Source organism: Rana temporaria, chromosome 1, assembly GCF_905171775.1.
Source record: "Rana temporaria chromosome 1, aRanTem1.1, whole genome shotgun sequence".
In the NCBI taxonomy this organism is placed as follows: Eukaryota; Metazoa; Chordata; class Amphibia; order Anura; family Ranidae; genus Rana; species Rana temporaria.
In genome coordinates, this window is record NC_053489.1 from 181,789,401 (window position 1) to 181,812,481 (window position 23,081).

At 44.7% G+C, this 23,081-nt stretch overlaps 1 protein-coding gene across 9 annotated transcripts in view; it reads right to left on the reverse strand.

Annotated features, from left to right (window-relative positions):
- CLIP1 (CAP-Gly domain containing linker protein 1) overlaps nucleotides 1-22,256 on the reverse strand; it is a 193,397-nt gene extending 171,141 nt beyond the window's left edge. For 7 of the 9 annotated variants that reach the window (XM_040347249.1, XM_040347253.1, XM_040347240.1 and 4 more), the window contains exon 1: nucleotides 22,130-22,255. The gene's annotated coding sequence lies outside the window, so the exon portion shown is untranslated. Of the gene's footprint in view, nucleotides 1-22,129 lie in introns of all 9 variants that reach the window. The other 2 variants (XM_040347206.1, XM_040347262.1) reach the window with 2 other exon arrangements.
- Nucleotides 22,257-23,081: the final 825 nt, after the last annotated feature.

A 23,081-nucleotide genomic window follows, 5' to 3' on the forward strand; every position in this document is an offset into this window, starting at 1 on the left:
AGAGGTGCAATTTTTGGTGTTCTCCCCCCGCCCCCCACCCCCCTTAAAATGACCAAAAACGCAACAAGCAAGATTTTTTTAATTTTTTTTAACACCGCAACTGAAACACGATGGACCAGTGGGAAGACATACATATCATTTAAAGGGAGATCTTTCGGTCAAGTGCATTCTGAATTTTTTGTTTTGTCACCAAAATTTCCATTCAGTGCACCTCTATTCTGCGACCAGGCGTCCCCTGAACAGAAGTAGCACTTTTTTCTTGAATGATTAAAAAAAAAAAAAAAAAAAACACACACACACACACACACACTAATCAACCATCAACTCATATTCAACTTTTATTTTCAGGAATTGAGCATTTCCAGAAACTTACGTTAAATACAAAAATAATAATCCAAGCACATGGAAAATAAAAAACAGCTGTCACAGCTGTCTTTTGGAACATGCTAGTGGACTGGTTGACCTACTGAAGCAATAGCAATGTTTTCTAACTCACTGGCACCAAAACTAGTGCCGGCGGGGACTTTTGGAATCTGTAAAAGCATACATGTTCTGGGTCAGTACCTCAACAAGCAACAAAGCCAGGAGAACGGTTTCACAGACAGGATCCTAGCATTTCCATAGGACAGGCAAGGGGAGCCAATTTCTTCTAACCGAGATATACCCAAGGCCTGGCCATTACCATACTTTGGGAGGTCCCCTATGGTGGTAGAAGCGGTTGCAAAAATACTTGAGTCATCACCCCACACCCCTTCTTTTTCCACTTGTGCTATATGGTTGTGTGCAGAAGGTTATTGATACATGCCAGATGGCCAAATCAATACTTGGGAATAATTGGAATCAACAGATTATATGGGCTATATCTTTAATTATGTCTATATTTAATATATATTTAACCACTAGCCGACCAGCCGATGCAGTTATACGGCGGCAGGCCGGCTCGGCTGCGCGAGATCACGTAGCTATAACTCATCTCGTGATTCAGCCAATAGGGGCGCGCGCCCCCCGCTCGCCCCTGGTGTCGACACGCGTGCCCGGCGGGCGCGATCACCGCCGGGCACCCGCGATCGGGAGCTGTGTGTGTAAACAGCTCCCGGTCCTGTCAGGGGGAGAAATGCCTGACCGTCTGTTCATACAATGTATGAACAGCGATCAGTCATTTCCCCAAGTCTCCCCCCCCCTCTTCAGTTAGAACACACACACAGGGAAGATTATAAAACCCTTCCTCCCCCCCCCCCCCCTAGTGTTAACCCCTTCCCTGCCAGTGGCATTTTTATAGTAATCAATGCTTTTTTATAGCATTGATCGCTATAAAAATGCCAATGGTCCCAATAATGTGTCAAAAGTGTCTCAAGTGTCCGCCATAAGGTCGCAGTACCGATAAAAATCACTGATCGCCGCCATTCCTAGTAAAAAAAAAATATTAATAAAAATGCCATAAAACTATCCCCTATTTTGTAGACGCTATAACTTTTGCGCAAACCAATCAATGAATGTTTATTGCGGTTTTTTTTTTACAAAAAATATGTAGAAGAATATGTATCGGCCTAAATTGAGGAAAACATTTTTTTTATATATTTTTGGGGATATTTATTACAGCAAAAAGTAAAAAATATTCAATATTTTTTCTAAATTGTCGCTCTATTTTTGTTTATAGCACAAAAAATAAAAACCGCAGAGGTGATCAAACAACACCAAAAGAAAGCTCTATTTGTGGGGGAAAAAAAAGGACGCCAATTTTGTTTGGGAGCCACGTCGCACGACCATGCAATTGTCTGTTAAAGCGACGCAGTGCCAAATCGCAAAAAGTGGCCCGGTCATTGACCAGCAATATGGTCCGGGCTGAAGTGGTTAATTAGCGACTGACACCCCATGAACACAGGCCCTTATAACCGTTGGCAATAATCACTGTCTTCTCCCAATGGAGACTGCGTCCTACGTCTGCCCCCGTCAGGAGAAGACAATTGCTCGGCAGGAGGAATTCCTGTCAGCACGGTCTGCGTTTTATAGTGGAATCGTGCAAATTTCTATCCTGCAAACTGTGGTCATCACAGGAAGTCACCATTTATTTATGTTTCACCGAGTGTCCCATTGAATTTGAGGTTTACTGCTTTGAACTCTATTGAAGTTGTTGGGAACTATCCAAGAACATTTGTCTGAGGAATGGTATTTATTCACCAATTAAAAGTAGTAGTAAAGGCAGAAGGTTTTTTATCTTAATGCATTCTATGCATTAAGATAAAAAGCCTTCTGTGTGCAGCAGCCCCCCCTAATACTTACCTGAGGCCCATCTGTCCAGCCATGTCCACGAGTCCCTCAGCCATCCGAGATGCTCCCTCCCAATTGGCTGAGACACAGCAGCAGAGCCAATCGGCTCTCGTGGCTGTCAAAGTCAGTTAGCCAATCAGAGCTCTGTGCAAATCCACTGCAATAGAGCAGGAAGCTTTTTTTTTGTTCTTTGTTAAACAAGACTTTACAATCACTTTGATACAATTTTAATGTTTGGCAACATTGTATGGAAGTGTAATTATTTGTTTATATTACACACGTTATTTTACAGACTTCTTTTGGGATTGTGACTTTCATTGTCTTTTACTTGCCGTTATAATATGGGGGGATGATGTCACTTCTGTCTGCTGCCCGACAATATATTTTTTTACAAAATACCACATAAAAGTTATACCTTTAGAAACTTCTGACAATTTCATTTGTGACCAATTGCAACATCTATATGTAGAGAATATAGAGAGAGAAGGGAGGTGCAGAGCATACATTCAGGGTGATGCAGGCGGCACCCACTGTGCTGTCACATCTGGATTAGATTGGAGATTAGCTCATTTGCAGGTAACAAAAACAAATCTTTCCAGTCACACCAGCAAAGGACGCCTAAATGAGCATCCAGACAGTAATAAAACTCAATAAGTACGGGTTCCGCCAGTTTTGAGGTTTACGCCTCACCCTTAGGTGAACAACATAACATAGGAAACATCATTGAAATGAAATCACCATCTGTTATGTTGTTTGCATTCCCTAGGCCGAGGACAACAAAACACTTTCTTAGAAGCATTACTGAAATCACTGTTAATCAGTGAAGCCAAGTCTCATGTCTGTCTTGTGCTATTCAAGACTTTAGTCTTTTAAATTTGAAAAAAAAAGCCATGAAGAAGGTTTTTTATCCCCCTTACCATTAGCCCTGATACGGGGGTACCACTGGTCCTCCTGTAGGGGGCCCGGAGATCATAGGGAATCAGATGCGGGCAGCAGGACGGAGGGGGGGGGGGGGGGGGGTTTGGGTCTACCGAAACTATACCCTGTGCATCTCCATGCGGAAGCTGAAAGCCGGTTTCTCCACCCCCCCCCCTTGTGCCAGCTTTCAGCTGTTGTAGGGAGAAGCACACAGAGCATCGCTCTTGTATTCTCCCCCGCACCGATCATCCTCCCTGACCTGCTGCCCACATCAATTAAAAAAACAACAAAACAGTAAAGTTAGCCCAATTTTTTTGTATAATGTGAAAGATTATGTTACACCGAGTAAATAGATACCTAGCATGTCACGCTTTAAAATTGCGCATACTCATGGAATGGCGCCAAACTTCGGTACTTAAAAATCTCAATAGGCAATGCTTTAATTTTTTTTTACAGGTTACCAGTTTAGATTTACAGAGGAGATCTAGTGCTAGAATTGTTGCTGGCACTCTAACGCACGCGGCGATACCTCACATATGTGGTTTAAACGGCGTTCACATATGTCGGCGGGACTTACGTGTGCGTTCGCTACTGCGCGCGAGCTACCGGGGACAGGGGCGTTTAAATTTTTTTTTTTATTATTTTTTTTTTTTTTTTTTTTACACTTTTCAATTTTTTTTTTATTTTTTTTTTACTTTTATTCCTATTACAAGGAATGTAAACCTCCCTTGTAATAGGAAATGTGTGCGACAGGTCCTCTTTATGGAGAGATGCGGGGTCAATAAGACCCTGCATCTCTCCTCCAGGCTGTAAACCATGAGATCGGTGAAAAAAAATTCACGGATCTCATGAATACTGTTGCTTACTAGCCGCAATCGCGGCTTTGTTTACTTACAGGGACCCGGGCGTGACGTCATCACATCGCGCCCGGGTCCTTCGACGGTCATAGAGATGACTGGTGACCATGGCACCCCGATGGCACGGGAGAGCCCGGAGAAGCGGCGGGAGGGGAGGGGGATGTCCTCTCCCGCCGGCTGTAAGAACGATCAAGCGGCGGAACCGCCGCTATGATCATTCTTATGTTGCGCAGAATCGCCGGCAGAACAAAAGGATATCTGGATGATGCCTCTAGCTGCAGGCATCATTCAGATATCCACCCGCAAAGCCCAGGACGTCATTTGACGTCCACCCAGGATGGGAGATCCCATCTGTGGACGTCAAATGACAATGGGCGGGTATTGAAGTGGTTAAGTAACCCTTTATTGGCTATCACTTAAAGTGGTTGTACAACCACTTTTTCCTACAGGTAAGCCTATAAAAAGGCTTACCTGCAAGGTACTGGAAATATCTCCTAAACCTCCATGGTTTAGAGGATATTCCCCGACATAATCGGCACGTGCGCACATGAAGAAAGGGCACGATCCGTGCAGTTTCTATAGTGCTTGTGCGGGAGTGACGTCACACGACTCCGGCCAATAGCAGAGCCGGAGTTCACGGCCCTGGAAGGAAGAGGGGTTGAATATGGATGCGATTAGACAGTTGGGACAGTGCTGACATCGAGGGCTTCTTCTGCATACTAGCCAATTATGCCTTTACTTTGCAGGGCGCAAAGAGGAAGTAAAACCCATCAGAGTTTACTTCCTCTAACTTTAAAACTTTCTGCAATAATTGATAACGCAGTAAAATCTACTACGGCAGTGATTCAGGCACATACAATGTCAGAACATATACAATATAAGTTATAATTACTGTAATACTAACCCTAAAATAGCTTCTAATGAGACTCATTCTCTAGGTGTGCTTTACTATACAGAGCATTGCCATAGTATTTTATATAGAGTTTTGCAAATGTGACTTCTAATCATCATTCTAGCAGAAATTACAGTTGGTATCCCTGCTTTGGCACTGCTAAAGAAACATTTATTTAGCCCACCATTTTAATGAAGGTAGCCATACAGATTTTGATAACCAAACAATTCTCCCACCAATGATACCAGTGTGCATGGAAGAATCTTCACTAGCAATCGTATTCAGTAGCCTCAGCTACCTGTCAGCTGGGGAACAGCGATTGCATCAAATAAGATGTAGTTACTATCCTACTAACCTTAAGACCTCTTTCCCACTGGGGCGTTTTTGCACTAAAAATGGCACCTTAAAAGCGCCTATAAACTGCCTCTTCTGCAGGCGCAGTGTGAAAGCCCGAGTGCTTTTACACTGGGGCAGTGCGCTTACAGGACAGGAAAAAAAAAAGTCCTTGAATGGGCACCGCTGTCGAAGCGCCTGCAAAGCACTTCAGCAGCGGTGCTTTTCGGGCGCTATTAAACCCTTTCCTTGGCCACTAGCGGCTGAATCACACCGCTATAACAGCGGTAAAACGCCTCGAAAACTAGCGCCGCTTTACTGCCAACGCCCACCCCAGTGTGAAAGGGGTCTTAATCGAAGACAAGAGCTGCTGAACACATGGTGTGGTACTACTAAAGTAGTGCCTGCAAATAGAATAAATATGGCTACTTTTATGTACAAATGCATTTGCACCCTATACACGGTAGGTTTTTAAAACATTAAGCCTCCGTTCACACTAGCAAAATTGGTCATGCGTTTGCCTCCTCACTGAAATGCATGACGATGAAACCATATTTAATCGCGAACGCTCATTCACAAACACAAGCAGCAGTACACTTTTTTACAAGGAATGCGAATGTGCTTCTCCTGAAGGTACACAGTGCATGTTTGACCCCATGGGCCAGGGGTCATCAAACATTCTAAACAAAGGGCCGGTTTATTGTCCTTCAGACTCTTGGAGGGCCGGACTTTGGCCAGCGGGAGTGGAAATTTTCCTGGCATCATTGTTAGTAAACAGCTGGTATTGGGGGAGGAATAGTGCCCCATTGCTGGTATCATAGGGAGGAATAGTGCTCTTATTAGTTGTGTCAGTGGGAGAAATGGTGCTCCATTGTCGGTGTCAGAAGGCAGAATAGTGTCTTGTATCAGTGGGAGGGATAGTGCCCCAAGGGCCGGATAAAGGCAAGCAAAGGGCCGCATCCAGCCCTCGGGCCGCAGTTGAGACCACTGCCATAGGCGAATCATGTTTTTGGTGCTTACCCACTTCCTTACTGGGCACTTAAACCCCCCTCCTGCCCAGACCAATTTTCAGCGCTGATGCACTTTGAATGACAATTGCGCGGTCATACAACACTGTACCCAAATGACATTTTTATTATTTTTCCCCACAAATGGAGCTTTCTTTTGGTGGTATTTGATCACCTCTGCAGTTTTTATTTGTTGTGCTATAAACAAACAAAAAAAGAAAAATTTTGAAAAAAAAAAATATATATATATATATATATATATATTTAATTTTTGCTATAATAAATATCCCAATTTTTATTTTTTTTGTTGGCCGATACGTATTCTTCTACATATTTTACATAATATTACATATTTTCGCAATAAGCGTATATTGATTGGTTTGTGCAAAAGTTATAGCGCCTACAAAATAGGGGATAGATTTATCAAATTGAAAAAAATATTATTTTTTTTTACTAGTAATGGCGGTTATCTGCGTTTTTACAAGGGACACAGCATCGGTCTTCTCTCCCTGACAGGACGTGGATGTCTGTGTTTACACACAGACATCCACGTCCCTGTGACTGCCGCATCGGCACCCGCGTGACACAGCAGGCACAGTTTTTCCACGATGCTTCCCCCTAGGCAGCACGCAGCACGGAAGAGAACAGCAGGACATCCACGCTGCGAACGTCGTTCTGCCATAACGTGGATCTGAAGTGGTTAAAAAGCACCAGTCTCTTCCTCGTGGCAACGTCACAACATACAGGGAGTGCAGAATTATTAGGCAAGTTGTATTTTTGAGGATTAATTTTATTATTGAACAACCACCATGTTCTCAATGAACCCAAAAAACTCATTAATATCAAAGCTGAATATTTTTGGAAGTAGTTTTTAGTTTGTTTTTAGTTTTAGCTATTTTAGGGGGATATCTGTGTGTGCAGGTGACTATTACTGTGCATAATTATTAGGCAACTTAACAAAAAAATATATATATACCCATTTCAATTATTTATTTTTACCAGTGAAACCAATATAACATCTCAACATTCACAAATATACATTTCTGACATTCAAAAACAAAACAAAAACAAATCAGTGACCAATATAGCCACCTTTCTTTGCAAGGACACTCAAAAGCCTGCCATCCATGGATTCTGTCAGTGTTCTGATCTGTTCACCATCAACATTGCGTACAGCAGCAACCGCAGCCTCCCAGACACTGTTCAGAGAGGTGTACTGTTTTCCCTCCTTGTAAATCTCACATTTGATGATGGACCACAGGTTCTCAATGGGGTTCAGATCAGGTGAACAAGGAGGCCATGTCATTAGTTTTTCTTCTTTTATACCCTTTCTTGCCAGCCACGCTGTGGAGTACTTGGACGCGTGTGATGGAGCATTGTCCTGCATGAAAATCATGTTTTTCTTGAAGGATGCAGACTTCTTCCTGTACCACTGCTTGAAGAAGGTGTCTTCCAGAAACTGGCAGTAGGACTGGGAGTTGAGCTTGACTCCATCCTCAACCCGAAAAGGCCCCACAAGCTCATCTTTGATGATACCAGCCCAAACCAGTACTCCACCTCCACCTTGCTGGCGTCTGAGTCGGACTGGAGCTATCTGCCCTTTACCAATCCAGCCACGGGCCCATCCATCTGGCCCATCAAGACTCACTCTCATTTCATCAGTCCATAAAACCTTAGAAAAATCAGTCTTGAGATATTTCTTGGTCCAGTCTTGACGTTTCAGCTTGTGTGTCTTGTTCAGTGGTGGTCGTCTTTCAGCCTTTCTTACCTTGGCCATGTCTCTGAGTATTGCACACCTTGTGCTTTTGGGCACTCCAGTGATGTTGCAGCTCTGAAATATGGCCAAACTGGTGGCAAGTGGCATCTTGGCAGCTGCACGCTTGACTTTTCTCAGTTCATGGGCAGTTATTTTGCGCCTTGGTTTTTCCACACGCTTCTTGCGACCCTGTTGACTATTTTGAATGAAACGCTTGATTGTTCGATGATCACGCTTCAGAAGCTTTGCAATTTTAAGAGTGCTGCATCCCTCTGCAAGATATCTCACTATTTTTGACTTTTCTGAGCCTGTCAAGTCCTTCTTTTGACCCATTTTGCCAAAGGAAAGGAAGTTGACTAATAATTATGCACACCTGATATAGGGTGTTGATGTCATTAGACCACACCCCTTCTCATTACAGAGATGCACATCACCTAATATGCTTAATTGGTAGTAGGCTTTCGAGCCTATACAGCTTGGAGTAAGACAACATGCATAAAGAGGATGATGTGGTCAAAATACTCATTTGTCTAATAATTCTGCACTCCCTGTATGTTAGTAAAAAAAAAAAAAAAAACACAGAGGGTCCATTCACATCGACCATTGTGTTGCAACGGCAGTGGTGTGAACTGGCCATACCGGAGAACAAAGCATTTTGCCTTGGCTTATGGTGGGACTGCGCTGGAATAGCCGCCCGACGTGGTCTCACCACAGCTGATGTGAATAGACCCTGAAATATGCAGGATTATGCAGCAGGACTAGTGTGGACCTAGGCTAATACGTAAGAGGACTAATATATATTGGCTTCTGAGATCGGTTAAGAGCAATCAGTGCTTTGCGTTCTTATCTCCCAGGGAGCAGGGAGGTCTCACTGTTATAGGGTGTTAGGCTTTTAGCGTCTGAAGGGGCTATCATCAGCAAAACAGCATTAAACTATATTTTAGGTTTTATACAAACTGACCATTATAGTATATTTTCTGTGCCCAGGAAGCCTCACATGCAGAATTTAGCCAGCCATACAGGTAAAATTATTCTTTGCATCAATGTTTCCCTGAGCATGCATGTTCTCCACATTTCCCCATGGCAAAACTTCCACATTCAGCAAATACGTTGGATGCGCATGTGTGGGTGAACGTACATTTGCGTTTACAAGAGTATGGCAGCATGACAATTCACGTGTGTCTCCCTGGATGTGGGAAAAATTGATGACAAATGTAATGTACACTATGCATACAAAAATGCCTACAACGGTCTGTGTGCATGTACTGGATATTACTACAAAACAAACATCACAGCCTTGTATAAAAAATAGCATTCAGCAACATTTTATAGCTGAAGCTTTATTTGGTAAACGATAAAAAAATAAAAAAAATACAATCTATCATCTGTATCAATTGTTCTGCTTGGTAACTACATATGGCTTTGTGTAAAATCATTTACTAAAACAGTCTGAAAATGCACACAAGAATGTTTACTTGTTCACACATTTTCCTTACAGAAGTCTCGCCTTAACACTCTAGAACAAAAAAGGAAAAATAAAATCGCATGGCACAATCTAACGTGTCAAGAGGCTGCTCTTTATGTACTGCAAATTAAAGTGAACCGGTTACCAATATTGGCGACTGCTATTTTGTCCTCTGCCTACATATTGTTTTTTTTTTTGGGGGGGGGGCTGTTGTGAAAGACATACTGTCCGCTATTAGCAGATCTTCCCTATTACTTTAACCACTTGCCATCCCGGACATTGTAGAATGACGGCCACAAGGCGGCTCTACAATGCCAGGAGGCCGTCAATTGACGTCGTCTGCTCCTCCCGGCCACTGGTGGGCCGCGTCACTCAGATGCCGATGCGCGTGCCTGGCCGCCAGGTACCCGCGATCGGCAGTTACAGAGCCAGGGACATGGCTCTCTGTGTGTAAACACAGAGCTCCACATCCTGTCAGGGAGAGGAAACCGATAGTGTGTCCCTTGTACATAGGGACACAGATCGGTCACCTCCCCCAGTCAGTTCCCTCCCCCCACAGCAAGAATCACTCCCAGGGAACACATTAATCCCTTGATCGCCCCCCTAGTGGTTAACCCCTCCCCTGCCAGTCACATTTATACAGTAATCAGTGCATATTTATAGCACTGTTCGCTGTATAAATGTTTATGGTCCCAAAATGTGTCAAAAGTGTCCTCTGTAATGTCGCAGTCCTGACAAAAGTCGCAGATAACTGCCATTACTAGTAAAAAAAACAAAAAAAAAAACAATTCTATCCCCTATTTTGTAGGCACTATAACTTTTGCGCAAAACAATCAATATACGCTTATTGCGATTTTTTACCAAAAATATGTAGAAGAATACGTATCGGCCTAAACTGAGAAAAAATATATAAAAAAAAAAAAAAAAATTGGGATATTTATTATAGCAAAAGTAAAAAATATTGTTTTTTTCAAAATTGTCGCTCTTTTTTTTTTTTGTTTATAGCGGAAAAAAAAAACAAAAAAAACGCAGAGATGATCAAATACCACCAAAAGAAAGCTCTATTTGTGAAAAAAAAAAAATGGATGTCAATTTTGTTTAGGAGCCACGTCGCACGACCGCGCAATTGTCATTCAAAGCGTGACAGTGCTGAAAGTTAAAAGCCAAGTCCGTCTTTCTGACCATGTTGAGACCCATATTTAGTCCAAAGCCCCCCCACTTATAGAATCTGGGGGGGGGTTCTTTCCCCACTGGCTTCTGTCATATTTGACTTTGGCTCCACATGCACAGCCAAGTCAACCATTGACAGAATACCGGTGAAGACAAAAAATACAAATTCAAACAGCCACCGTGACAGAGGGACTTGTAGTTCTCAAAAGGAGCATGAATGCAGTGATGTTGCCAGACTTTGTTTAATACTTTTTCCAACTCCATAACGAAAGGTCAGTATCACGGTATGAACCTGAGCCAGAGGAAGAGTCTGCAGGAGCAAGATCACTGCACCCACGATCCAACAATTCCGGTTGCAATGCTTTGCAGGCTCCGATACAAAAACAAATTATAAAAGCACAATTTTGCAATCTGGGTTCATTTTTTTTTCCCCAAAAGAAGAAATTCCCCCTTTAAATTTGTATCTAGCAAGATAATCTATTCACTTTTCATCTAAATAATAGGGATGCATGACTAAAGAGCTGCATCAGCTTGGATCCACATGTGATCAGAGCACTGTAGGAATAATGGGGGATTTCTGGAAGAAAGTGCAGGGGTTAAAAAAAAAAGGGGAAGGGAAAAGGCATAAATCAAGATGGATTTAGGAAGGACTTGGGTGTCAAAACTATAATGACAGGAAAGAGATTGCTCTACAGGCTGACAGATAGGAAATACTTTTTCTTCTTCCTGCATCCCATGGGAAAACATACAGATACAGCATTAAGCACTTTTCAAGGAGAACACAGACATTAACCAGCAGGTCAACACAAACTTAAAGCGGAGGTTCACCCAACAGTGAACCTCCGCTTTTCGGGATCCTCCCCCCCTCCGGTGTCACATTTGACACCTTTCAGGGTGGAGGGGGTGCAGATGTCTAATACAGGTATTTGCACCACTTCCGGGTATAGACTCCCGCGGGAGTCTGGCCCCTCCGTGTCACCCCCTCCCTGTTGTGTTCTGGGAAACACTTGGCTCCCAGAACACAACGGGGACCAGTGGGAACTGCACAGCGCGACTCACGCATGCGCAGTAGGGAACCGGGCAGTGAAACCGCAGCGCTTCACTTCCCGATTCCCTTACCGAGGATGGCGGCGGGGGAAGCCAAGAGCCGAGCTACAGCTCGGCTTCGGCTGCCGATGTAGCGGGCGACTTGGACAGGCAAGTGTTAATTTTTTAAAAGTCAGCAGCTGCTGTATTTGTAGCTGCTGGCTTTTAAAAAAAAAAATAAGAATATCTGTAACTAAAAGGACTTAACATTTTGTTTGGCTGGACTTGCGATTCATATATTCCTGTATCAGCTGCATGCTCATTTGACAATGAATTTGTATGATCTACAGATCAGATGACACAAAGCAAGAGCTTGCAGAGCTACAACTGACCAGGACTTTGTCTGCATGTTCTCCCTGTGCTTGCGTGGGTAACCCCCCCCCCCCCCAGGTATTATGGTTTCCTCTCAGACACGCATGTAGGTTAGTTGGCTCTTGTCTAAATTGGTCCTAGTATGTGTTCAGGGTCTAAAAAAAAAAAATCACAACTTTAGCCTCCTAGGCAGACCCTGGAAACATTGGGGTTGATTTACTAAAGGCAAATCCACTTTGTGCTACAAGTGCAGTCGCTGTAGATCTGAGGGGGACATGCAAGGAAAATAAAAATAAATGTTTGCTTGCACATAATAAGATGATAGAAATCAGCAGAGTTTCCCTTTATTTCGATCTTCCCCTCAGATTTACAGCGACCGCACTTCTAGTGCAAAGTGGATTTGACTTTAGTAAATCAACCCCACTGTCCAATGCAGTTCCGGCACGGAGCCTCAGAATAAATAAGGTTTCAAGGTTAGAAATGTAGCAAAGATCACAACACAGTTATGGTAGTAGGAAATGGGAGGAGGTCGCTTCCCTAACTGTGCAGTAGGGGTGCAACGGATCAAAAAACTCACAGTTCAGATCGTTCTTCGGATCAGCAAAAAAAAAAAAAAAGTGTAGCCTCGCTGTGTCCCAAACTGCAGCCTCGCTGTGCCCCAAAATGCAGCCTCGCTGTGCCCCAAAATGCAGCCTCGCTGTGCCCCAAAATGCAGCCTCGCTGTGCCCCAAAATGCAGCCTCGCTGAGCCCCAAAATGCAGCCTCGCCAGTGCGGAGGAAGTGAGAGGGCGGCCAGCAGGGCTGGATTTGCTCTCCCTGCCGCCCCCAAGGCCAGGTTCCGCAATGCACCCCTTCCCCACCAACCAAACCACCCCCCCCCCCCACCATCAACGGCGAATGGCAACCGGATGTGGCAGGGGCGGCACAGTTAGTTCAAATATCTTTTGTTTCTTTTTTTTTTACTTTAGCACTTTGTATTTTTATTTATTTGTAGCTTGTGGTTTACTTTTTTTATTTCTGTACAACTTTCTTATTCTTTACTTTAATTATTTCTTATTTTTATTTTTTTTCCCACTTAACTTTATTGCTATCACACAGGAGAAAACAAATTCCCTGTGTGATAGCAATTGGAGGTGACAGGTTCTCTTTATTGACCCTGTCACCTCCAAAACAGGAGTCCTAGCACTGTGCTAGAACTGTCACAGCTGAGATGGGAAGAGCATAGCGCTCATCTGATTTATGATAAAAAGTGACAGATCTTTCCAGATGAGTCTAATAAGATCTGGAAATGACAGTCACATTACTGCAATAAAGATCTGTCTCCTTTAGTGGGAAGCTTTGTGAATTGCACCTGTAGTCACCAACTCTCACTGATTTCCAGGTGTAACCCTGACCATACACTGTACAATCTGATTGTACGATCTCCCATCAATGCGATACAAGGTCTGTCTGAATGATACACATGGAATGCATGGTTCTCATCACATCACATAGTTTTGATCAGTCCAGAAGAAGATTGTACACCCCCATACATACATCATTCCCTCATTGGACTCACCAAATCTATGTCCTGAATTAATGCATTCAGTTTGTATCATTTGGGTAACCATGACAGATGTAAAGGAGATTGTGCAATCAGATTGTATAGTATATGGCCAGCTAAACAGATCTGTCTTAGGCTTTCCATCCTCCAGCATTAATCATTCACAGAACTCACTATTCCATTATAAAGTCCAATGAGCCAGCACAGGATCCTCAGTGGTTGGTGTCCCATAGACATGTGTGATGTTACCTGTGATGAGGGTTTCTCGTATGATCAATTCTCAGTGCCCAGCGATCAGCACCCTGTCCGCAGCCACACTCCCTCTCTATTAATAAGCTCCGCATTACTCTGCATAACCAGTCAGTAACCAAGCCTCATTCTCACTGTGTTCCGGCCATTGAAACGTTTTCGGCTCTGCTCGCACTCACACAGCCCTGCCTCCTCCTAACCCCGCGCTGTGATAGACAGACCACATACCAGCATTGGCCCTGCATTTTGTCCATCACAAGCGTGGGGCTAGGAGGAGGCGGGGCTGTGTGAGCGCGAGCAGAGTGGAGACAATTTTAATGTCAACTGTTACATCGCTAGCGGTTAGTACTTCTGCCTAACAGCACTAGAGACGTTGGTTCAAATCCCAGGCACAGCACTACCTGCTCGGCGTTTGTATGGGTTCCCTCTGGATACTCTAGTTTGCGCCCACACTCCAAAGACACGCTGGTATTTAAATCAGGGTTTGACAAATTTGCTTGGAATCTAGGAGCCAGCTAAAAAAGTTAGGAGCCAGAAAACGCACCCTGTCCCGACGAGCTTGCGCGCAGAAGTGAACACATACGTGAGCAGCGCCCGCATATGTAAACGGTGTTCAAACCACACATGTGAGGTATCACCGCGATTGGTAGAGCGGGAGCAATAATTCTAGCCCTAGACCTCCTCTGTAACTCAAAACATGCAACCTGTAGATTTTTTTTAAACATCGCCTATGAAGATTTTAAAGGGTAAAAGTTTGTCGGCATTCCACGAGCGGACGCAATTTTGAAGCGTGACATGTTGGGTATGAATTTACTCGGCGTAACATTATCTTTCATAATATTAAAAAAAATGGGGATAACTTTACTGTGGTCTTATTTTTTAATTAAAAAAAGTGTAATTTTTTCCCAAAAAAAGTGCGCTTGTAAGACCGCTGCGCAAATACGGCATGACAGAAAGTATTGCAACGATCGCCATTTTATTCTCTAGGGTGTTAGGATAATATATATATATATATATATATATATATATATATATATATATATATATATATATATGTTTGGGGGTTCTAATTAGAGGGAAGAAGATGGCAGTGAAAATAGTGAAAAATGACATTAGAATTGCTGTTTAACTTGTAATGCTTAACTTGTAATACCAATGGCTCACCACCAGATGGCGCCAGCTTACAAGCCCCCCTTCCAAGCCAAGTCGCCAGGATCCTATTTCTAGTCGCCATGGCGCCTGGGATTTGTCGAGCCCTGATTTAAATTGTCCCTAGTATGAATGCTAAATGGGGACCTTAGATTGTAAAGCCTCATACACACGATCTGACTTCCATCGGACATTTCTGTGGATTTTTGTCCGTCAACTTGTTCTGCATACACACGGCAGGACTATTTCAGCCAACTTTCACCAAATCACGTTTTTTATTCAGTTTTTTACCACCACCCTTTGGGCAACTTCCGCTATTGTTGTCTGATCTTTAGCATTGGTTCTGAGCATGCGTGTTTGTACTTTGTTCCCGGAAAGTTTGTCTGTTTTCACAGCGAACATTTGTCCAATGAAAAAGTGAAAAACATTTGTCCTATGGAGCGTACACAGTCAGATTGTCTAATCAAACAGGTCCGTAGGACATTTGTTGTCAAAAAGCCTGATCGTGTGTATGGGCCTTAAGGGGCAGGGACTGAGGTATATGTACAATATATATACACTCGTGTGAAGCCCAATAGCTCCAGATTCTTTGTATCCAATACATTGCCTATTTGGTGAAATGGCTCGTTCACATAGAAAAAAGTTACACAGATCAAATCTTGCTATGGACTTCCATTTCATGAAGCCCACTCTGACACAGCAATGCTCCACTATGGTAGATGTGGGCTGTCAGTGGAATTTTATACTTTATTCCAAGGAAGTATTGAGCAATATTGCATAGATGAAACTATGGTCCTACAATGCCAACGTCTTAGTGGTAAGCCTGCCTCTTGTACAGTAGCTATGTCTTGACAAGTTCAAAAGACGCCAATGCCTTGACCTATATATTTGGTAGGTACAGTATAAGAGTGTAGTATATCTCCCAACATGGCCACGTTATAAATGAAAGGGACAGACTTCAGCCCATGCAGTGCATGCTGCTCAAATCTACTCAGCTGACTGTAGGTTTACACTTAAAACAAACCTGTACAAAAGAGAAGTTAAATATTAACTACAGCAGGCAGCTTAAAGCATAATAAGCTTTTACATCATAATTTGCCCCTCCAGAACTGAAGCTCCACAAGTTTGCACTTCCTCATCCTGAAGACTAGCTATAACCCCCACCCAGTGCTACAATGTTACGCTGTCTAAACGGCAGGCCCACAGTCAGGGAAAATCAGAAGTCAAAATGGTAGAGATTGTAGTTGGGTATAGGTAGTAGATGCCTGGCAACCAAAAAGTTTCTAAAGCTGCTGGATCAGCAGGAAATCTATGGAACTATCATTATCAGAAAGAAAAGGTCAGCAATAACATTGCCAGAGTACACCTAAAAAAGCTCTGCAAAGCTTGCCTGTGGCTTGCTTGTCTGATGACACTTCTGAAGCGTCATAGTAATGAGAAGGACAATTGGAGCCAAGTAGGAAGCTGAATAAGTTACAGCTTGCTTTGCACACAGCAAAACATTCCATCACTTCAATGGGTAAAAAGCAGTCACACAGCCAATACGTGCTGATAGGACATGACGTACAACTCTAAGAAAAGTACATGCCGTGCCAAACTGGATCCTGACACAAGAAAAACAGCCGAGGCTTCTTCAAAGTAAGCAACACAATGAGGGTTCCATTGGTACATGTACGAGAGGTAAATCCTTCCTGCCTTACCATGGACAGGGTATATCAGAGCAGATCTACAGTAACACAAGGGTTGTTTTACCAAAACTACAGAGTGCAAAATCTGGTGCAGCTGTGCATGGTAGCCAATCAGCTTCTAACTTCAGCTTGTTTGAATAAAGTGATAGTAGAGTTTTGTCCATTCAGACATGGAGCAGTGGCTCGGCCTTGCCCCCTCTCTCCTCATTGGCTCCCCGAGTTTAATTGGCTCCCGCTGCTGCGTCTCAGGCAATGAGGAGGGAGAGTCCCGGACACTTGAGACTCTCATACAACATCGCTGGATCGAGATGGGGCTCAGGGGGGCTGCTGAACACAGAAGGTTTTTTATCTTTGTGTACAGAATACAAAAAAGATTAAAAAAAACAAAAAACTTCTGTCTTTAGAACCACTTTAAAGCGGAGTTCCACCCAAAATTGGAACTTCTGCTTAACCACTTCCATACCAGGCACTTACGCAGCTTCCCGCCCAAGCCAATTTTCAGCTTTCAGCACTGTCGCACTTTGAATGACAGTGCTACACTGTACCCAAACAAAATTGGCGTCCTTTTTTCCCCACAAATAGAGCTTTCTTTTGGTGGTATTTGATCACCTCTGCGATTTTTTTTTGTTGCGCAACAACTAAAAAAAGACTGAAAATTTGGAAAAAAAAATACGTTTTTATTTTTTTCTGTTAATTTTTTTGTAAATACGTTTTCTCTTTCAATTACGGGCACTGATATGGCGGCACCGATGAGATGGCACTGATGGACATCGATGAGGTAGTACTGACGGGCACAGATGAGGTGGCACTGATTGGCGGCGCTGGTATGCGACACTGATGGGCACACATAGGCGGCACTGATGGGCACACATAGGCGGCACTGATGGGCACACATAGGCGGCACTGATGGGCACACATAGGCGGCACTGATGGATACTTATGGGTGGCACAGATGGGCACTGATAGGTGGGCACTGGGCATGGATGGGCACTGTGGGGTGGCACTGATGGACACTGTGGGGTGGCACTGATGGACACTGTGGGGCGGCACTGATTTTGCCAGGTTGCCAGTCAGTGCCCATTTGTGGGCACTGATTGGCATCTTTTTTTGAATGCTTTTTTTTTTTTGCAGGATTTTTTTTTTTTACCCACCCTGGTGGTCCAGGGTGGGCATCCCTGGTGGTCCAGTGTGGCGATCCGAGGGGGGGCTGCGCTGATAAACAATCAGCGCGAACCCCCCCTGTCAGGAGAGCCGCCGATCGGCTCTCCTCTACTCGCGTCTGTCAGAGTCTGGTAAAAAGTCTCCGCCGGAGGCTCTTTACCGAGATCGGAGATGCAGGGTGTCAGACTGACACCCCGCATCACCGCGATGACGTTCTGGAACGTCCTGTCAGGATTTCATAACCACTTCCCGGACGTAAATCGGCTATAGGCCGGGCGGGAAGTGGTTAAACCACTCCTCGCCCCCTTACATGCCACATTTGGGGGCTTCAGTAGGAGTGGGACTTCCTTCTGCCCAGGGACCGCTTAGGCGATACGGTCCCTTTCTCCTGCTTGCTATGGGGACACCCAAGCCGAGCTGCTGCTCTGTGTGTTCATTTGGACATGGAGCCATGGCTCGCCCCCATCACCTCTCTCTCTCCTCATTCGCTCACTGACAGATTGACAGCAGCAGGAGACAATGGCGTCAGCTGCTGTCTAGGCCAATGAGGGAGAGGCCTAGAAAAGCCGAGACTCATGCAACATTGCTGGATCGAGATGGGGTTCAGGTAAGTATTGGGGGCACACAGCATGTTTTTTTTTTATCTTAATACATAGAATGCCTAAAAGAGGGGCCACTCAGCAATGTCACAAATGTAACAGAACGAGTATAAAGTGGTGAGGTTTTGTTTCCAAATTATCAGATCCGCTGGAAGCTCACACTGGCTGAACTTCATGCAAGTATGTAGGAACAATTTCTTACAACTATTAACTTATATGAATCAAATATGTATAAGGGTCACCATACACAAAAATTAAACACACCATACAGACTACAGCTGGCCATATGCAATAGGTGGACGTACCTAACCAATCCACTCAGTTCACATCCATTCAAGCAGGACCTTGCACTACATGGTTATTAGAAGATTGTACAATCAAATTGTATAGTGTATGGCCAGCTTAAAAAGGAGCTCCGGTTTTCTGTTAAAAAAAAAAAAGGGAGCTCCAGCCATTTTTGTAAAAGTCAGCAGCTACAAAAACTAGCTGACTTTTAATAAACAGACACTCACCTGTCCCAGGACGCAGCAATGTGCTCACCCGAGCTGTTCCTTCCCTTGGTTTTCTGTCCCTGGCATCTCAACTGTAGGCATCTGGTTGTGACGACTTGTGGCTTCACAAGCAGCTGCCCACTGCCCTTTGTGAATGGTCCGGCAGTCTTCTGGGACCTGTGATGTGTCTCAGATGACTGCGGGAAGGGAAGAACTTCCAGTCAGATTGCCTAGTGGAAGTGGGAGCGGGAACCTGTCAAAACCAAATACCGCCCGTCTTTCCCCCGCAAAGGGTGGAGGCCTTAAAGTGGAACCTCCCCTTTTGGGTGGCGCTCCACTTTAAAATGGAACTAAAAACTTGACCAATAGAAAATTGCAAGCAGGCAGCTCTGTTATTAAAGAAGAGACATGTCTGTTCTGTAATAAACACTTACCTGCCAGCTGTGATGCTGCGGCAGGAGTTGTATCCCTTGTCATGGGCAGGGATGCAGGAACAAAGGAAGCAGTTGGGGGATAGTAAAAATGTGGCTCAATCGCGTGGTTTTAGCCCCCTCATTGCACGTGTAAACAAGGCCTGACTGCTGCATCGCTGGAATGCAGAGATGTGTATTTCTGCAAGTTTAGTTCCACCTTAAAGCGGGAGTTCACCCAATTATATATTTTTTTCTCTTTTCCCCTTAGATGGATGCTCGTTTTGTCTAGGGGAATCGGCTAGTTGTTTTAAAATATGAGCCGTACTTACCGTTTACAAGATGCATCCTCTCCGTCGCTTCCGGGTATGGGCTGCAGGACTGGGCGTTCCTTCTTGATTGACAGTCTTCCGACGGTCGCATACATCGCGTCACTAGTAGCCGAAAGAAGCCGAACGTCGGTGCGGCTCTATACTGCGCCTGCGCACTGACGTTCGGCTTCTTTCGGAAAATCGTGACGCGATGGATGCGACCGTCGGAAGCCTCTCGGAAGACTGTCAATCAAAAAAGGAACGCCCAGTCCCGCAGCCCATACCCGGAAGCGGCGGAGAAGATGCATCTCGTAACCGGGTAAGTACGGCTCATATTTTAAAACAAATAGCCGATTCCCCTAGACAAAACGAGCAGGAAGCTAAGGGGGAAAAGGGTCATGTGCGGGTGAACCTCCGCTTTAAGATCTACCAAGAATTGTAATACGAGGGCCTACCTGAACAATCCAATTAATCCTTGCACTACATACTTCTTGTAGATCTAAAGCTAACCATGCCCTATACAATCTGATTGTACAATATATTTGTTTTTTTAAGACCTACCAACACCTATATAGTGCAAGGGTCGGTCTGATTTGATAATGTATAAATGGATTGCTTAGGTTTGTCCTATTAACCACTTAAGGACCCCTTCACACGATATACGTCGGCAGAAGCACACGGCTGGGCAAAAGCACGTACATGTACCTTTAAGAGCCCAGCCGTGGGTGCCCGCGGGACCCGATCAGGTCACAGAGCTGAAAAACGGGGAGAGGTAAGTGTAAACAAACCTTTCCCCGTTCTTCCTAGTGTGACTGCCACTGATCGTCTGTTCCCTGTCATAGGGAACGACAATCAGTGACATCACACGCCAAGCCACGCCCCCCTAGAGTAGTAATCGCTCCATAGGAAACACTTAACCCCTTCTGCGCCCCCTACAGGTTAACCCCTTCACTGCCAGTGTCATTTTCACAGTAATCAGTGCATTTTTATAGCACTTTTCGCTGTAAAAATGACAATGGCCCCAAAATAGCATCAAAAGTGTCCGATGTGTCCGCCATAATGTCGCAGTCACGATAAAAATTGCTGCCATTACTAGTAAAAAAATAAATAAATAAATAAATAAATAAAAATGCCATAAAACTATCCCCTATTTTCTAAACGCTATAACTTTTGGGCAAACCAATCAATAAATGTTTATTGCGATATTTTTTACCCAAAATATGTAGAAGAATACGTATCGGCCTAAACTGAGGGAAAAAACATTTTTTTATATATTTTTGGGAAATATTTATTATAGCAAAAAGTAAAAAATATTGAATTTTTTTCAAAATTGTTGCTCTATTTTTGTTTATAGGGCAAAAAAATAAAAACAGCCGAGGTGATCAAATACCACCAAAAGAAAGCTCTACTTGTGGGAAAAAAAGGACGCCAATTTTGTTTGGATAGATTGATAGCAGTGCAGCCATTGGCTGCCGTCAATCAAACCCAATGACGCGGCCGCTGGGGGCGGGGCCGAGTCATACACTCAGCATCTATGGACGCCAAGTGAATGACACAGGAGCACGCCTGCAAGGTAACCCCCTCGGAAGAGCGCTTCCCAGAGGGGGTTATCTATTGCGGAGGAGGAGCCGCGAGAGCCAACATGGGATACCAGAAGAGGAGTATCGGGCCACTCTGTGCAAAACGAGTATCGGGCCACTCATGTCATACGAGGGAAGTATGACATGTTTATTTGAAAAAAATAAAAAATATGGGAACCTTTACAATCACTTTAAGGTAAAAGCCCCATCTCAGTGCAGCTCCCTCATACCTACCTAAGCTTATCTCAATCCAGCGCCGTGTACGAGAGCAGTGTCTCTCTCCCTTCTCATTGGCTCAGAGACAGCAGCGCTGTCAGTCACAGCCAGTGAGGAGAGAGTGGGGGCGGGGCTGAGTCAATGAACAGCCGCTCAGTGCCTCCAGAGCGGGCAGCTTTCTATGGCAGCTCAAGGAGTAGAGGAGCCCAGATCACTGGTGAGGGGACCTCAGAAGAGGGGGATCCGAGCTGCTCCGTGCAAAACCAAATTTCAAAAAGCAGGGAAGTATAACAGGTTTGTTTTTTTAATTTGAAAAAAAAAAAAAAAAGGGGAACATTTACGATCACTTGTATTGTAAGACTAGCAGACCCCCAATGAGTGTCCCCCCTGGGCTGATCAGAGGGATGGGTTGTCATATAACCAGGTTCCCTATGAGGAGATGACTGGGGTACAGGTGTATCCACCCAGGAGGGGCCCCAGCCTCTGGGCCTGTGTTCCCGTTCATATTCCTCCAGGTGACACTAAGGAGCCCAGGGGCCGCGGTGCAGGCTGGGAGAGAGCGCTAATACAGGCCTTCCCCCCTCAGAAAAACAGAGAGGAGAGTCTGGGTGCACCAGACACAGCGCCGTCTGCCCATCCCTATCACCGAATCAGCAGCCGTCACTCACCGTCTACTCCCCTCGGCCTCTGCCTTTCCTCTCCGGTCTGCCACGGACCGGGCACCGAACCTAGTGCGCGCGCGCAGCCCCGGCCACCTCAGTCAGGCGCGAGCACGGGCTTCTGAGTCTGTGTGGATGTCAGCAGGCGAGGGGCGGGGCGGGGACGTCACTGGCGGCTTCCGGATTGGCGGGTTCGGAACATTGCTGCGGCACTGCGATGTGACCAGAGTGGGCGGAGCCAAATCCTGGGAGCATGATGTGCGGTCCGCGCTCTGCTACCGGTAGACATTGGGAGAGACGGGATTACACTGTCACCCCATCAATACAATCTCATGGAAAATACATTTTTTATTTTATTCGTAATAAAAGTTTTTATTGAAGCAATAAAGAAGATACATCTTTGTATACAACCAGAAAAACATATCAGAAGACATCCATCAAGGGCGTATAAGCCAACATCATATAGCACATAGTCAAAGCCATTTTATTCATTGTTAAAATTGCAGTTTTTAGTAACAGAATACCTGATGATCCTGCCATGCAGGTCCTTATGTAGGCACTTCCCACTCTGTCCCCTTCTCCCAGTTGTGCCCCTAGGGGCATGTCACCCTGTCACAAGGGTTTCCAATGGTGGGCACACAGCACATGCTTTTATTATCAGATAGATTTATGATTGGATCAAAGCCATAGGTGTGCGCAGCCTATGGCATTAGGGTGTGCACTCCAAAGCTCAAACACACACGGTACCGATCATTCTGAAAGGGAAGAGGCTGGTCAATTTCATCTTTCCCTTTCCCCCACTCATTATAAATCATCCCCCTGTGTGTGCCCTCAGCAGCACCAGTGGGAGAGAAGTGGAAGGATGCCAGAAGCGTTGGGGAGGGGGGGGGGCAGGGCAGTAGAGGGAATCTGGCACACCCTCTGCGCACGCCTATGCCACTAGATGTCCTCAGTCTACCAT